The 18,824-nt window shown below is 34.1% G+C and overlaps 1 long non-coding RNA gene across 1 annotated transcript in view; it reads right to left on the bottom strand.

The window, feature by feature from the left end:
- LOC145721136 (uncharacterized) overlaps nucleotides 1-15,402 on the bottom strand; it is an 81,521-nt gene extending 66,119 nt beyond the window's left edge. The window contains exons 1-2 of the long non-coding RNA XR_014144598.1: nucleotides 15,213-15,402; nucleotides 1,298-1,437 (exon numbers count right to left, since the gene is read on the bottom strand). This is a non-coding gene — a long non-coding RNA (uncharacterized LOC145721136). The remainder of the gene's footprint in view (nucleotides 1-1,297; nucleotides 1,438-15,212) is intronic.
- Between the last annotated feature and the right edge of the window lie 3,422 nt (nucleotides 15,403-18,824).

Raw genomic sequence — 18,824 nt, 5'->3', positions numbered from 1 at the left:
TAGCCTCCAAATAATTATGGAGAAAGAGAGAGGCCTTGATGGACAACTAATAAAAGTAGAAAAGAATAAATGCATTAGAAAGTATTCAATGATTCATACAAAAGAAAAAGATAAGGAATTCAAAAATAATCATAATTAAATATACTGAGAGTTTAAATTATCTAGTATTATATTGTCTTAGTAAAGAAAAAGTAATGGACATTTTTCATAGATTTTCTTAATATGTAGAGATGTAAGATTTAAAATTGCAAGTTATTAATGGAATGATATGGCCTGAAAAAATAAAACTAAGCAAGATAAAACAAAATAAGCCAAGTGACGTGGGGGAGGAGAGTACCATAATATTTTGAGGATGGTATTATTTTGAATGTTTATTAATAATCTTGTGGTAGAAACAGATTGGAGAATTAGAAGAAGAGAGAAGAAAAAGAAAGATACCACTGTAGCATCATTTCCTGTGGCCAACTAGAGGCAATGGACTGGTGCATTCCTGATAATGTCACAAAATTTATAGAGACAAGATGACAAAATACAGTAATGTGGATTTAAATAGAGTAATATGGAAACAGAGTAATATGGAAAGATTTCAACTTCTTAGTCATCAGCTGGAATTTCTATCAGTGACCATAAAACAACTGAAAACTTTCTGTGCCTTGCTAACAATTTCATCAGCCCAAAGATAAAGTAGGTATGACAGGTGAGATGGAAGGTACTCTTTGAGAAATATTTCTCATCCAAAGGGGGGAACCGGGTGGCAAAGTGGAAGTGACAGAAACCTGGGAGAAAGTTACCATGTCATCTCAGAAAAAAGTTTAAGCAGAGTCAGATATGAAGCTATTTCTAGTGTCGTTGAAGACGAAGCTGTTGCTGCTGCTTTATGTGTCATTTCCTTTGTTCTTTTGGTCTCTTTTTCAAGAATGGGCCTTGGAAAAGAATACTTCTAATAGAAGTCCCGTACATGGCGGTAGGGGAAGGAGGAAGGAAGGGAAGAAAGAAAGCTAGAATAATTATGTTTAAGAAAATAATTTAAAATCAATAAGAAATTTTTTAATGAGAAGAAAACCAAAGATTTTTATCTAAAAATAACAGATATAAAATGCTCAATTGATAGCTAATTAATTTGTTTTCAGTAAGCTGACATAAAACTTTCTAGCAGATAAAAAATCTTAATCTATATTAGATTAAGATTTAGGAAGTTGATTGATTAAAATAGACAAAGACACCTTAAAATAGTAGGTAGCCATGCCCCATATGAATATTTGAAAAGTTCATGTGATTCTGAAATAGCATGTCTTACCTGAATCCTCCATGCTCAGACTATCTGAGCAAGTAATTGTTTTTGGTCCAATCTACTGTAAGCTCTACATTTTCAAATTCTCATTCTCATCCTCTTCGCTTTCATGACAAGCCTATTGTTTTCCTTGCCTTTTTCATGCCCTGGAACAAAAGGGCCAATTATAAGGAATTGTACCAAAATACTTCATGATATTTAAAAATTATTCAGGTGTTTGCCATCCAAACCACAGTCTGGTAAGATTAATGAATAATGAAATGTTAATATTATATGCCTGTTATTAAATTGAAAATTTCTCACAAATAGTACACATTTAAATACTAGTAAGAAAGACAGTTTTTCTCCAGTTTCATTAGGGTTTGGGATAGGGAATAAAAGAAATAAGAATTATTTAGGAATATTCATTTTTCATGAGTAGGTTGTCCATTTGAGAAACAGATAAACACAGGGTCTGGGTCTAGATTAGAACTTGAGTTCTTTCTGTTCAAACCACTGGGATGTGCTATTGTAATATATTCACTTCCAGGAGATACATTACTGAGCAAATGATGGAATCTATCATATAGAGAAAAACTGACTTCCCATCAACTGCATAATATGAAAAGAAAAACTGTAATGAGAAGCCGTGTCAAAATGTGAAATAGTATGAAATATATTCATCATTCACATATGAAAAAGAAAGAGTATCACCTGCCCATTGCAGACCCTTAAAGGTAAATGAACAATGAGTACAGGGTGGTAGTGCCTCCAGTTTGGATGACAACATTCACATTTACCTTGTGCTATATTTATTGGCTATTTTTTAACTTTAATGAGACCTGAAAAAAGGTTTCAATGAGGCCACGAGATGTAGAGAAGTGTTGGCCAAAAAGCAATAATTACAATACAGCATAGGTCAAAAAGCCACAGGCTATTATAGTTCAAATTACTATTCATCCAATCCTGGTTAAATCTAGTATTACAACTAAAAAGAAGAATATAAGCATTTATAAATATTTATGTATTTTGTATTGACAGTTCAGATATTTTTTGAAGACCCAAAACTGAAAATCTTTAAAATACCTCTACAGAAATAGAGGCATATAGTTACCCTTTATCCATCTTATCACCCTAGAATATAAACTTGGTATTATTAATTATTAACAAACCATATACCAAAGCCAATAAAATTACAAAAATTTAAACCAATGAACACTTTAAGTAAGCTCATTCATATCCCTAAGTTATAAGAAATACTTTCAAGAAATAAATAGAATTTTGAAGAAATACTGCTTTAATCTGGTTTTTTTTTGCATATCCATTTAAAAATATAAACAGATAACAAATTTAAGATTTTATCACATAATTTGCAAGTCCACATACAAGTTCAAAGTATTTGTACCAGAAAACACCTTCACTTTGTGCTCTTGCTACTCATAGTCCTAACCAGATGGGGAAAACTTCGGACCTAAATTGCAGATAGTCAGATCACCCCCAAAAGTTTTAATAGTTAATCTTTTAATGTTTTGCTTCTTTAAAACCCTGCCTTGGGCGCCTGGGTGGCTCAGTTGGTTAAGCGACTGCCTTCGGCTCAGGTCATGATCCTGGAGTCCTGGGATCGAGTCCCGCATCAGGCTCCCTGCTCAGCGGGGAGTCTGCTTCTCCCTCTGACCCTCCCCCCTCTCATGCTCTCTCTCTCTATCTCATTCTCTCTCTCAAATAAATAAATAAAATCTTAAAAAAAAAAAAAATTTAAAACCCTGCCTTATTTTATTTAAATGTATCCAGGTTATATATAGAAACTATCCAAATTCTGAAACCTACCAGCAACACATAGCCAAAGTAATAAAATAGAGTTTGGGATAATTTACCAAACTGCAGTCCACAAAAACTGAATCTCTTAAGTTTAAAATTATGCCAGAAAACTTTGAGAAATAGGTAACATGACAAATGTCTTTTCATATATAAGGGCCTCTAATGTGAAAGCTGTGGGTTAAAAAAAAAAAAAAAAGAGGTTCCTGCATTGCCTCAGAAACAAATCCAATCTGTCTGGTAGAAACTTCAAAAGGATAGGTTTTCACTCAAGACAAGAAAAAATATTTTAATAATTTAAAATATCTAATTATTTGCCTGAGGGTAATCATGTTTTCTTTCAATTGAGGTAATCACTTAAAGAGATGATAGCTATCTGTCAGAGCTCCTGTAGAAACAGTTCCTCATTAACAGCTGAAGTGGAAGAAAAAAACCTTAATGTTCCTTAAAATTCTGAATTCTGTAGTTTAAAGATAACACCTTTAGTTTTATGGAAATCATCACCTATCTGGTTTTTCCTTTTCTTTCTTCTTTGAATTATGGAGAATGGAGTAGGTGGGCATCTTTGATAACTCAGAAGAGATTGTAAATGAGTAAGATACATTTGATACATTTGATACATTTTCTACATTTCTACATTTAAAAATGAAGAAAAAAACAGTATTAGCTAGGGTTTGGGGAAATTTAAATTTTCATGTGAAATTGATGGGAGAGTAAATTATTATAAACATTCTATAGGATCTTGGATGGTGGGTAAGTATATCTTGAGCCCAGCAATCACATTCCTGGGAATTCCCTCCTAGAGACACTATGCAAGGTTATCTCAAAGTTATGCACTGGAGAATGCTCATATGAGTCTCATTTATAATGGCTATAAATTTTAAAGAACTTAATTTTAGCTAATAATTAAATAAATTATACTATATTAAATAAATTATAGTATATAGACTATCACGTGGTCATTAAAATTGGTGTAAAATTATTTTTATTTACACAAAAAGAGGAGAATGTCCATCTAGTAAAATATAATCTCTTTCTGTGATTAAATACATATCAATACACATATGCCCACAGACACACATTTAGACTCACGGTTAAATATGAGTGCTGATTTTTTTATGTTTTCCCTTATACTTCTTTGCATTGGTAACTCTGTTAAGAGGGAATGTATTATTTTTAATAAATAATTATTGAATTATTTTTTATGAATTAAAAATTTTCTCATGACAGTTGTATCTTTATCTGAGAAAAGCTTTTAAGTGAATAGTAAAAATCAGCATATAAGATCAACATACAAAAATCAATTATATTTCTATACATAAGCAATGAATAACCTGAACATGAAATTGAGAGAATAATTCTACTTATAATAGCATCAAAAAGAATAAAATGCTTAGGAATATATTTAACATATTAAAAAATATTTAGTGAGCTCCTACTGTATGTTAGGTCCTGCTTAGGAACTGACAGAGAAGGCAGATCAAGCAGAATCCCTGCCCTCATGAATCTTCTAGGCAGGTGGTTTACATTTTTTAGATATTCCAGATAATAGTACAATGAATTTCCTTTACAAGTAATTTTGTATAATTAAGTGTTCCATTAGATGGTTTTCTATAATTGCTATATTACAGAGCATACAAGTTTTAAAATTGTCATCAATGGCTAATTGCTCTGTGAAAATGTGGTACTGAAAACTTTCCTGCTCACAGTCTTTGAGAGAGCAGTAATATTTTAAAGTACTGAAAACTGAGCATATGACTCTACTTATATCTAATAATTCTTAAATAGTTCAAACTTTGAGGTAAAACTGATATCAAAAGGAATATGTCTTCTCAATTTAGAAAAAGAAATTAAAAAAAAAACCTGAACTACAACTACCATTCAAATAAAATAGTCCAAAAAGTAAAGATCTTCCTTGTTGAAAGCTAGAAATAATTGCATTTGCTACTGAATTTTCCAGTCATCATTCCTCATGTATAAAATGAAAAGAGTTGAGTCATATTTCTTTTCAAAACTGAATCAAGTTAAAAAACTAAATCAGATCTTTAAAAGAAAACCGCCCACCAAAAAGGAAATTGCCTTCCCTCACTTGAAAATATAGCAGTATGTTACCTCATTAAAATGCCAACATGTAAGGTATATGTGGTTGGTAAAGAAGAAATAAAAACTCTGTCAACCCTGAGGTTAGCAGGCTTTGTAAAGTGACGTAGTCTAGAAGTAGAGGATTATTTAGTGCACTAAGAGGTAAAAGGAAGGCCATCAAAAATAAAACCTCCCTGTTAAGCATGAATCAAATTCTCAACTTAACATACACATTCACAATCAAGCAAGCTTCAGTATGTGCAAGAAGAAAAATCAAAGTCCACTACAGGAAAATCTGTAAACACTTATTCCAACATGGAGTATACGATACATAATATTACTTAAATCCCCAAAGATTTGGTTTAATATATTTTCCTATATGAGTGCTTGTAAATATAGGGGAAAGTAATGTATTTTTATATTGCTTTTGGAAATATTCCCAATTACTACACAGTGTTTTTTTGTGTTCTAAAAACTATCTTTAAAATATATGTACTCTGGAATTATTATTCCAACAATTATTCTTACAAGATTTCCTTAAACTACCCCCCCCCAAAAAAAAATCAAAAGGATTTTGGATAGATAGTCCACAAAAATTAACTGACATTACTTTAACAACTATTTAAAACAACAACAAAAACCAAGAGGCAGACATCTTCCCTAACACTTATTCCAACTGGTATCTACACATAAGTAAAAAATAACCCAAGGATACTACCATTTTCTTACCAAAAAATTAACATGACTTGTCCAAGAAGTCACATGTTGCCACTGTCTATATATACTCTATATTTGGGTTACTAATAAGAGTTAGTCCTTCTCGGGCGCCTGGGTGGCTCAGTCGTTAAGTGTCTGCCTTCGGCTCAGGTCATGATCTCAGGGTCCTGGGATCAAGTCCCACATCGGGCTCCCTGCTCAACAGGAAGCCTGCTTCTCGCTCTCCCACTCCCCCTGCTTGTGTTCCTGCTCTCGCTATCTCTCTGTCAAATAAATAAATAAAATCTTTAAAAAAAAAAAAAAAGTTAGTCCTTCTATGCTTCTACTTGTTGACTCTATTACTATGATAACCATCTCCTATTATGTTACTCCATTTGCTGATCCCCATTTCTAAATACTCTGCTGTGTTATCTTTTAAAATCAAAAAGTATTCCCCTCTTCATCAATGGGCATCAATCTCCTAAAGTACAAAAAGCACTGAAATTGGGGTAAAACCTTCAATTTTAACTTCCTTCCCCTTCCACAAACCTATGAACAAGGTATAAATCTTCATTGTGCACTGGTTTCCTCATCAGTACAATATGGTCTCTACCTGAAATAACTTATCTCTCTGGAAAGATTGTGAAGGCAATTTGATACATTTTATACAAATAAATGTTCTTTGAAACAAAAATACAACTATGTATATTTTAAAAACCATACATATAGCTACAAATATAGAACTAACACACACACACACCTGTATTCACCTACCCAGATGCTCCCAGAAAATTGATAAAATTCATGGTGACACTGAATTCCACATATCACTCAAAATATAGTGGACAAGAGGCCTACAGGGCATCTGTTTCCAGCTATGATGGAATAATTGATAGTGGACTATGCATCTCATCCATACCTAAAAATTCACAAAAAATATATACCTAAATATAAAGGCTTAATCTATAAAATTTCTAGAAGAAAATATAAGGAAAATTATTTGCAACCTTGGAGTAGACAAGGACAGTCAAGGTACAAAGACATAGCCCAAATATATGTCATTTCTACAACTCAAAAATAAGAAAGCAAACGCCCAGTTTAAAAGAAAAAAAAATGGATAAATGATCTTAACAGACACTTCATCAAAGATGACATTTAAATGACCAATAAGCACATGAAAAGATACTCAGTATCTTAACTGTGAAGAAAATGACTTAAAATCAAAATGAGGTGTAAATACATTCCCACTAGAATGGTGAAAATTAAAATACCAACAATGCAAACTATTGATAGGAATGTGGAGCACTGGAACTCTCATATATTGCTGTTGGGAATCACAAATGTATATATCATTTGGAGAACTATTTGGCAGTTTCTTATAAGGTTGTATGTATGTTTACCATAAAACCTAGAACTTCCACTCCTAGGCATTACACAAAATAAATGACTCTAAATATCAACAAAATATTTGTACATGAATGTTTTTAGTACTCTTATTCATAATTGCCAAAAATTAATGCAACCCAGAAGTTCGTAAACAGGCAAATGAATAAAAAACTGTGGTATATTCATACAATGGAATACTACTCAGCAATTAAAAGACTACTGATAAAAAGAACAACATAGGTGAATCTCAAAAATACTATGCTGAGCAAAAAAGCTAGAGACAAAAGAGTACATACTTTATGGTTCTATTTATATGAAAGTTCTAGGGCAGAAAAACTCATCTCCAGTGACAAAAATCAATGGTCGCCTGAGGGTAGAAACAGGGGCTGGAAATTAACTGCAAAGTGTTACAAGGGAGCATTTTAGGGAGATAGAAATGTTCAGTATCTTGACTATGATGTTTGCTTCACTGGTATAGATATGCTATCTATACATTCGTTAAAAATACATCGAAATATACACTTAAATTGGGTGTATTTTTGGTATGTAAATTATTCCTAAATAAAGTTGATTTTAAAAATCAACAAAGGAGTAGAAAGTAGGAAAGGAATAAGGAAAGGAATAGGAGTAGATATTCAGAGATGACAAAGAGTTGCCATTCTGAGTCATATTAGACACTTGATAAATACGTACTGAATGGATTTATTGCACACAACTATCTGGAAAGTAAGCAAGGCAACCACTATTTCTCACATTTTATAGATTGAGATTAAGATACTATGATTCAGAAAGCCACAAAATTAGTCAAAATGAACATTTTTCATAGATTGCAAAGCTAATAAATTATATTCCCATCTGAATTTAAGTAATTCCTAATATGATGTTTCCCTATAAATTATCTGCACCATTCAAATTTGGTTATAAATAATTAACTTCGTGGAGTTGCCAAAATACTATGGTATTAAATAGCATGTGTTAGTGTGTTAATTACATTGATAGTGTGTTAAAAAAGAGTATTGCTTGAAATAAGTCAATTCTGGGCCTTGGAAACCTTTCATTATAAAAAAAAAAGCACATTTGAAAGAATGGTATTTGTTAAATTGCAATTTTTAACTATAGGCTCCAAATGTGAATATTTAAACACTGAATATGTTAAATATTTAATAGAATTGCCCATTATAAAGGTTGGAAAGAACTTACTCTAATCCCCATGCAATACCTGAAACTTTTCCATATTCAATTTAATGTGACAGAAACTGAGAACATATAAAATGAAGATGTGGCTGCTACCATCACAGAGCTTACAGTCTACAAGCGGATAAAAGGCACATAAACAAATACATATTGTGAATGGCTTAGGGAACATTCTGGACTTAGAAGGGCACACATGGAAAGCAACTTTATTCTTTCCCACCTGTGTATTCGTATCAGCTTTCCTGGCCTATTGACTTTCCTGGCTTACAGTTGGATGAAATTCTGGTCTATTCATTCATGTTCAGATAAATAAAAGTCAGTTTAGTCTAATTATTAAATGAGCTTTGAAATAACCCATAAAAGCCAATTGTGAAATGAAATGCCCATGAATCAGAGATTTTACATTGTCTCAAGTTTTAGTAGTAATTCCAAGGAGATTCAACAACCACAAGACACAAAGCAGAGACAGGCCTGCAGAGTGAAGGTGTCTCCTCATGTCCTTTCCTGCATCAAACATACACCTCTGGCCTGGAATAATGGAAGAGATCTCAAATATACAGCAAGGAGCACTTAAGTTATGAGATATTGTCATTTTTTATCCCAGAGGGTTGCATAGCTTACATGACATTCTTCATGGAGACATGCCTCACAAATTCATAGATGCCAGGTTTATTTATTATAAATACACCATTCTGTGGGCTAATTCTTTTCTTGCCACTGATGACACCTAAAGCAAGTCTTATACCTTTTGGTCTTATACAATTAATAGTCCTCTCATCATTTTTTCATATTGTCTCATGTTGGTAATTAAAATGTCCAATCCAGTTAATAATCAAAATTCTGAACTGTCAACAATTAACTTTTTTCCCTCACCTAACTTAGTGCTACCACAGGTCAGAAAGTTTGCAAAGGGAGAGGTCTTTACTTAGCCATATGCTTTACTGACCCCACTCACAAGTCACAGTATCCAGTTCCTACAAGATGAGATGTAGGGAGAGAAGGACAAGGGGAAATCACCCCCTCTCCCTAGGCTTCTTAGGCTGGTCGGAACTGTCATTATATAGGACTGATGTACTCTGGGCTTTGTGTGCTCGACTCTGACTCTTTCTTCTGGAATGTTTAATGGGTTTCTCAGAACTCACCCCATCAGGTATCTCCAATTGCAATATCCATGATGTAGACAATGACTGTCCTCCCTCCAGCAATTTAAACTTGGAATCTCAGTCCCCGGGGCTTCCGGTAGTCTGTTCCTCCACCTGGTGACTTCACCCCTTTCCTGCCCACCCCCCACCATGGCCTTCATGGATGAAATCCTTTCCAAGGTTTACCCAGAATGTCTCTCCCATGGGTCTACCTGACCCACAGGAAAAACTTACATAAACTCTCCACAACTGTGAAGGTGCAGTTTGCTTACACAACCGTGTTCTTTCTCTGTCTTTGCTGTCAATCAGATGCTTTACCTACAGTCTCCTGCCTTTAAAACTCTCTTGTGGACAATCAGACACCACCAGTTCCCTCAACTTCAGGGATGCAAATAAGCCTTGAAGTTGTACCTACTGGCTTCATGTAGGACTAAAACATCCTACTCCCCTTCCCTACTGAAGAACAATTCTCTCTGAAGGTAACATCTGTCAATCCTTCAACTCCATCCCATAAATTAGAAATGGCTGATTAACATTAGCATGACTGCTTTCCCAAATTCTTAGTTTGTCCAGATTTTGTATGGATGTAAGACCAGTTGGCAAGGATTACATAGTTCTTAATCTCTGGAACCCCAGCTAATTCTAAGAAAGAATGAGTTCCAAGACAACACATGCACACACACCCACACACTCACATACACACAACTTTTAGTATTTGGTTACACTATTAAGCAAGGTAGAAACTGATAATTGCCATCAAAGAAGTACAATTTGTATGCAAAGGGAACATGAATAAAGATAAAGAAATAATCATTTCTTTTTAAATATTTCTACAATATGGAAGTACCTATATACTATTATATTATTTCATTTTTCAGACCCTTTAATGGAATGTGATTTTTGATACTGGGATAAAATATGCCTCTATACCTCACTGTTTCTGGTTCTACTTTGGAAATCACAGGAAATAAGCTGACATTTCATCCATAAGATTACCTTTCAAAATATGTGTCATATTTCTATGAGTATTTCTCTTTTTGAGCTAAATAACACCTCAATATTTTCAGTCATTTCTCAAAGTTATGGTTTTGACTCCCCTCACAATACTGTGTACAAACCTCTAAATCTCTTACGTTCTGCCAATGTTCTTAAAAATAACATATCTGAATCTGATAAAGCATTTAACGTGACAAAATTGTTCTAAATACTCTACTTCTAAAAACGCAATAAAAATTACACCATCATTTTTTTTGTTACATACACAATACAGCTGACTTCCTTGAACTCTCAATTAACAAAGTCCCCTCAAGTTATTTAATAAAATGTTGTATATTAAGTAAAACATTCTAAAAATACCAATTCTGTTTAATAAAGATAATGTTAAAATAAGCAGTATTGAATATCCATGTGACTTTGAGTTTCACGTTTCTAATACAGAGTTTTGCACTGGTAAAACCATATAATAAAACCTCCTGATACAGACTTTTAAAAATAAGAAATTGAGGAAGGGCAGGTATTTCACCAGTTGACACTTCCCTACCTGGAAACTCCAGCACCCAATTCTGAACCATTGTGTAGTATTTCAGAAAAGAGAAATTAAAATTTTGAAAAATAATGGTTTTTAGGATAAAATCTAGATCTAAAATAAGATATGAAACTGATATGAAACTAAAATACAACAGCAAGGTCATCTACTACATCAACCTAAATTATATGCAAATTTATATAGACAATGGACATACAAAACTCCTAAGACATTTCCCTCAAGAAACTTACATTATATTTGAAAAGAAAGACTATATGCATCTAAGCCATGTATATTAATATTTTGCATTGATAATTTTGCCAAATGAGTAAAAGGTCTTTAGATGTTCAAAAAAGAAAGAGGTGGAACTTTAGTTGAACTAAAGAATGACTAAAGAATGACTAAAATTCAGATCAATGGTGATGATGAAGGTTATCATTCTAGGTGAAACAAATCCTGGGTGTAAAAGTTAAGAAAATATGTAAGGCATATTGGGACATTACAAATAAATTATTGTGTTTGGAAAGAGGGAGTAGTGTGTGGTATGTGGGAAAAGATGGGGTGGGGCCAGAATATATGAGATTTTAAATGATGAATAGGACTGTGGTCTCCAATCCATTAGGCAGAGATAGTCAGTGATGGTTTTGATCCATACAGTGATAAGTAAACAGCAATGTTTTAGGAAGAATAATCTAGCTGCAGGTCAGGCATACCTCAGAGATATTACAGGTTCGGTTCCAAACATTAAAGTGAATAACACAATAAAGTAAGTCAGGTGAGTTGTTTGGTTTCCCAGTGCATATAAAAGTTATGTTTACACTATACTGTAATCTATTAAGTGTGCCATAGCATTATGTCTTTAAAAAATGTGCATACCTTAGTTAAAACTTTCTTCATTGAAAAAAAATGCTAACCATCATCTGAGCCTTCAGTGAATCATAATCACTGACCAAGGACCACTATTACAAATAATAATAATGAAAAAGTTTGAAATATTGTGAGAATTACCAAAAGATAACACAGAGACACAAAGCAGGCAAGTGCCATAGGAAAAATGGTCCTGAAAGATGCGCTTGACACAGGGTCGCTGCAAACCTTCAATTTAAAAAAAAGAAAAGACGCAGTATCTGCAAAGCACAATAAACCAAAGTTTAACAAAACAAAGTATGTCTGTGGCCCCTCTTTATCTGCAGGAATACAGTTCAAGACCCCCACAGATAGTACCGAACCACATATGTACTATGCTTTTCTTATACATCTGTACCTATGATAAAGTTTAATTTATAAATTAGGCACGTAAGATTTTACTAATGATAATAGAAATAAAGTGGAACAATTATAAAAAATACTATAATAAAAGTTATGTGAATGTGGGCTCTCTCAAAATATCTTATTCTACTGTACTCACCCTCTTCTTGTGATGATGTGAATGATAAAATGCTTCCAGAGAGGTGAAGGGAGGGCAATGACGTAGACATTATGAGGTAGATTTAGGGTACTATTGACTTCTGATGATTCGTCAGAAAAAGGTAGATAGTCGGCTTTGGGTTGTGGTTGGCGGAGGGTAATCAAAAGTGCACAAAGCAAAAAGCGGAAGCAATTAGAAAAGAGAGACTCGAGTTGGCATGTTTGCTGGTGAATTAGAATTAACAGTCAGTGGCTGAGGTGAAATAAGCAAGGACTGAGAACTAAGAGAAACAATAAAAGTAGCAATCTACTAACAGCTTTAATGTGGAACAAGAGGACATTTTAGAGAGATTACAAAGAAAATCCTGTTGTCATTAGCAATGAGGAATGGGAAATAGGTGAAACCTGTTCATTTAAGGTGAGAATGGAACACCCCCCACAAAAAGTCAGGCAGGTGGTTTTAAATGTGGCTTGAAAACTCAGCAGAGACCAAAGCTGATAGGGATTCAGCTGTAAAGAAGCAACCGAAACTGTGAGCCACAGTGATACGATGAAAAAGGAAAATAAATAAGAAGTGCATCAGTCAAGGTTATGGAACCAGAAGTAGAGCCAATGGAGGAGCAGAGCACCCCAAAGAAGGAATACAACAAAAAGAAATATATTATCTTGGCCCCTTTCAAGCCACAGTGTAGAAAGGGCCCAGGCTGCCAGATAGCATCTGGGGCAGTTCATAACAAAGCTTTTGAGATCAATTTAGAAGTCAACTACTACGTGATCAAAGTGCAAAAATCATAATCAAAGAAGTGAAATGGTGGAGGTGAGACACAGTAAGACAGTCTCACATGGTTGTGCATATTCCTGTTGAGAGGTGAGGGTGGAGTTTTAATGTTGCCACAGGGAATGAGGTGCCATGGACTCCACACAGGTGAGTGTTTAAGAAATAGAGTGTTCTCTGAGAAACAAACTGAGGGTTCTAGAGGGGAGGGGGGTGGGTGGATGGGTTAGCCTGGTGATGGGTATTAAAGAGGGCACATACTGCATGGAGCACTGGGTGTTATAAGCAAACAATGAATCATGGAACACTACATCAAAAACTAATGATGTAATGTATGGTGATTAACATAATAAAAGAAAAGAAAAAGAAATAGAGAGTGTTCAGCAGTGCTAACGGCTTAAGGAAATGAAGGAAGATAGCCTATTGGTGACCGTTCTAAGCAAAATTACATATAGAAAAGTGCTTCTAAATTATTTTAAGTTTGTTCCATTAATTAGCTTCATGTTTCTATCAGGATGTGATTTTTGTGATTCACAAAACTGTTGTGAACTTCATCAAAGTCCTAGTCAAAGAAACAAAAATGCTGAATTGGTGAAGTAGAAATTAATGATAATTTGCTCAAATAGAAAGATAGGATAGCTTCAGTGGAGTTTTAACTGAGTAAAACTTTAAATATTTAGACAGTTACTAAAATTGATATTTTAAAGATAGAAATGCATCTATTAATGTGCTGCCTTTCAATGTTTTGGAAAATTTTACATACACCTTAATAAATCAGTGTCAGACTATATCAACTATGGGATGGAATATGCTAACAAATACCATCAATGTACAATTGAATGACATATTTTCTAAATTTTTTTTTAAGATTTTATTTATTTATTTGTCAGAGAGAGACAGAGAGTAAGCACAAGCAGGGGGAGTGCCAGGCAGAGGGGAAAGCTGGCTCCCTGTGTAGCAAGTAGCCCAATATGGGGCTCAATCCCAGGACCCTGAAATCATGACCTGAGTCAAAGGCAGACGCTTAACTGACTGAGCCATCCAGGCATCCCTCTAATTGTTTTTATAATTTTATAAATTTCATACAATTTCATCAATTGCAGAGTGGAGAAAGAAAAGTACTGCTCTGCCAAGGGACAGTATGATAATCTTAAGGAGTTGGATAATGCAAACAAATAATCTGATTAATTCACACTTTCCTGTTTTGTTATGTATGAATGACCACAGAAAATCTTTGGCATTATTTTATTTCTTAAAATTGTCATGGTATTATTTTTCTTCTGGACTCAAAATAAACCCATATGGGTTACTTGATTTCTTTACTTCAGAATATTTGGTGTATACCAAGAAGATTTAAGGGAAACTCAAGACTTAAGGGAAAGATATTTAAAATTAGGTGAATTATTATCAAATACCATGAGCTAATATCACAATAAAAATGATTCTATACATAATAAAATAATGGCCACCCTCTGACCAAGTTACTAGAAAAGTTACTTAAGCAATTACCATAAAACAAAAAGATTCAGAAAATGATATATAAGTGCTATATTATGGGGGAAAACAACACATTAGACTATGTAGAGAACTTAATTTAGGCTTATGAAAAACTAAACTTTAGGGGTGCCTGGGTGGCTCAGTTGTTAAGTGTCTTCCTTCAGTGCATGGTCTTGGGATCAAGCCCTGCATTGGGCTCCCTGCTCAGTGGGAAGCCTGTTTCTCCCTCTCCCACTCGCGCGTGTGTGTGGTCTCTCTCTCTGTCAAATAAATAAAATCTTTAAAAAAAAAGAAAAGAAAAACTAAACTTTCATATATAAAGGAAAATGTGCATTTATTGAGAATGAGTGAATATTGTTATTTGAGAATATATGCACATCTCAGAAATGTATACTTGGAATCAGTGATAAAAATATATTTTACCTAGGGGGTCCTGGGTGGTTCAGGACATCCAGCTCTTGGTTTCTGCTCAGGTCATGATCTCAGGGTCGTGGGATCTAGCTGCGCTTGGAGCTCCAAGCTTAGCGTAGAGTCTGCTTAAGATTCAGCTCCCTCTCTCTCTCTCCCTCTCTGCCCCCCTCTGCTTCCACACATGGCCTCGAGCTCTCTCTCTGTAAAATAAATAAAATCTTTAAAAAAAATATATATATATATATATCACACTAGGTAAAAAAATATATATAATATCATACTAGGTAAAAATATATATATATAATATATATATTATATAACTTTGAATATATATTTTACCTACTTTGATGATTAATTTTATGTGTCACCTTCATTGGGCCATGGGGTGTCCAGATATTAAACATTATTCTGTGTGTACCTATAAGGGTGTTTCTGGATGAGATTAACATTTAAGCCAGGAGACTGTATAAAGAATATTACCCTCCCCCATGTGGGTGGGCTTCATTCAATCCACTGAAGTCCTAAATAAATAAAATGCTGAGCAAAAGCATATTTACTCTCTCTACCTGGTGGCCTTCAAACTAGCCCTCAGTCTTATTCTGCCTTCAGGCTCAAACTCCAACTGAAACTTACACATAGGCTCTCTTCGTTCTTAGAACGCCAGACTTGGTCTGGAGCTATACCGTCAGCTCCCCTGACATTCCAGCTTGCTGACTGTGGATTTCGAGACTTCTTAGCCTTCATAAGAACATGAGCCAATTCCTTATAACAAATGTAAATGGTAGATAGATAGAGTGAGCTATACATCTCCAAATGGTTCTGTTTCTCTGAAGAACCCAGACTAAGACACCTAGTAATGCTATTTTCCCCTCATTACTTTTTTAGTAATTCTTTAAAAGAAATTTTAGAGAAACTTCTTCCTGATTAGTGCATAGTTCAAGAAAAAATTGCCAATGTTGTCTCAGTTCCTGAAGTCATTTAACAAAAGTGAAAACTAAAGTGCAACTGGGAAAGAAAGAGTGGAAATATGTGGAAATGCGGTGTAACGTGGAGCTGGGGTTCTGCTGACCTGCAGTCCAGTCCTCTCACTACTTTGTTATTAACTTTCCTGAGCTTCAATTACTGCATCTGTAAATTAATGATGTTGGACCAAGTGGATGTTTTTCAACCTTCTCTTAGCAACACAACTCTTTCTCAAAACGAAAATTCATGTGGAAAAGCAATGTATTTTACATGCCCATAAACAAATAAAGCAGAGAGAGTGTCCATCCAATAATCAAGCACCATGGGAGGCAAATTGAAAAGTGCTGAACCAGCTGGTGCCACCCAATCCTACCACTGGGGAATCCTCAAACTGATGATGTTTTATTAATCATAAAAGCAACATTTATTGACATCTGGGCTGCACACTTTATATATTTTACTTCATTTATTCATCTAACACTAGATGGAAAATGAGGTCCAGTTCTTTAATTTGCCGAATGGTCATACAGCTAGTAAATGATAGAGTCAGAATTCAAACCCAGGACAATTTGACCACAAAGCCCATACTGGTTCTCACAGGTGTTACCATTTGTTAAATATTTACTAAGTACTAGACACTGTGCTTGATTAATACTCATAATTATCATATAAGTTGAATATTATTAATCTCATTTTGCAGCTATGAAAACTAAGTCTTGGATAGGTTATGTCTCCTTTTTCTTTGACATCAGTAAACTATTCCCCAGCAATTTTGAGTATTTCAAGCCCACCTACATTCTATCATTGTTAATAATAAATATTTACTGTTCCCGGAGGTTGGATATGCATTATAAAAATTTGGTCATGTGTGTGTATGTGTGGTGTATGTGTGTGTGTATGTATTTCAAAGCTAGGAACTGTGGTGCCATGCAGGGCTATAAAATTAAAAAAAAAATAAAACACAATTCTTCTCTTTCAGGAACACTAAGTCTCATTCCTTTGTAATAGTATTTATAGACTGCTCAAGAGTTTAAAGATAATCATTATTATTACTCTGAGTCTGTAAATAAATTAACTGGACTAAGAATACAAAAATGATCACCCAATGAATGGAAATATTTAATATGAATTAGCATTTTTAAAATTAGTAGATATTTAAGCTTTATTCCACATTTTCTATAAGTATATGGAAATAATATATAATAATCCCCATCTTCAATATTCTAAACATTGAATATTAACATTCTAAGCCCACAATTAACAGCCTGAGTAAAGAACATTTAAACTTCCGAGAATAAACAAACATAATATATAATAATTCCCATCTTCAATATTCTAAACATTGAATATTAACATTCTAAGCCCACAATTAACAGCCTGAGTAAAGAACATTTAAACTTCCAAGAATAAACAAACATAATATATAATAATCCCCATCTTCAATATTCTAAACATTGAATATTAACATTCTAAGCCCACAATTAACAGCCTGAGTAAAGAACATTTAAACTTCCAAGAATAAACAAACATGTCAGACAATCAGAGAAATTTTTAGAATTCATAAATCAAAGAACACTTCATTTTATATTTTTCCTAACTTAGAGCCTCTTCAGTTTCTTACAAGTAGAACATAAAGAGAAAGTGATTTTAAAGAGATATTGAGCCTCATATATTAAAAATAAAGTGCTGGATTTCATCCAGAAGCAAACTGGTAATTGTGTTAAAATGTAGATGCTGAAATCTCTCCCTGAGCTGCCTCTTGAAGTTGACCAGGTCATGCTAGCAACTGCCAAAAATCCAAAACTGGCACTTCTGAAGTCAGTGTATAGGGGTTTGCCAGCTGGAAAATTGCCTGAGGAGTTCCAATAATTTGAAAATCATCAACATAAATTTTCTCCTTTAAAAGAATGCTTCTTCTGGGGAAACTGAACCACTATTCCAGAGGGCTATTGACATACAGGTACTTCACAGACAGCACATCCAGGAATTGGCCTGAATTTACGCTCACAGGTCCAAAATTAACACCCACTTGGAAAGAATGGAAATGAGTACAGTCTCATTTTTTAGGAAAGAAGAAGTCCCTAGTTTAAAAAAAAAAAAAAAAGTCCATATTCATGTTTGACATGCACCTTAATTTTGGCTAAGAATTCCCTATCTGTGGTAGAATCTTTCAGCAACGGTTCTTAAAAATAGCTTTTGGTGGAAAAGCACAGTGATTTCTGGTATAATTGAGAATGGAGTGGGGGAGGTCCCTAGTTTTGCCTAACAAAGTTGCCATTAGCTCTGCCAAAAAGACTTTACCCAAAGTAACTTCATGTTACCTGATTGAAACGCGCTGTACAGTGTATTAAACACTAAGCCAAAAACATCTTTTACAAAGCCTTTTGAGGGTAGCCAAGATTCTTATCATGCAACTTGTGGAATGCTTTATCTCTAAAATCAAGTTATGTAAGCTGCATATGGAACAACATTTCAGGGCACTCTTTGATCAGCTTATTCCCTCCTATCAGAGAATTTGTATTACAAAAACAAGCTTCTTTTTTGGGGAGTGGGAGTTGTTTGTTTTTATTTGCTCTGTGATCTTTTCAACCCCAATAATTCATATTCATGAAGTGGATGATAATCATCAAAAATTTCTAAAACTCTTCCATGGAAGATGCA

Source organism: Leptonychotes weddellii, chromosome 4 (genome assembly GCF_054177405.1).
Source record: "Leptonychotes weddellii isolate Sample4059 chromosome 4, ASM5417740v2, whole genome shotgun sequence".
NCBI lineage: Eukaryota > Metazoa > Chordata > Mammalia > Carnivora > Phocidae > Leptonychotes > Leptonychotes weddellii.
The sequence above is the reverse complement of the archived record's forward strand: the minus strand, read 5'-3'. Positions and strand labels throughout refer to the sequence as shown.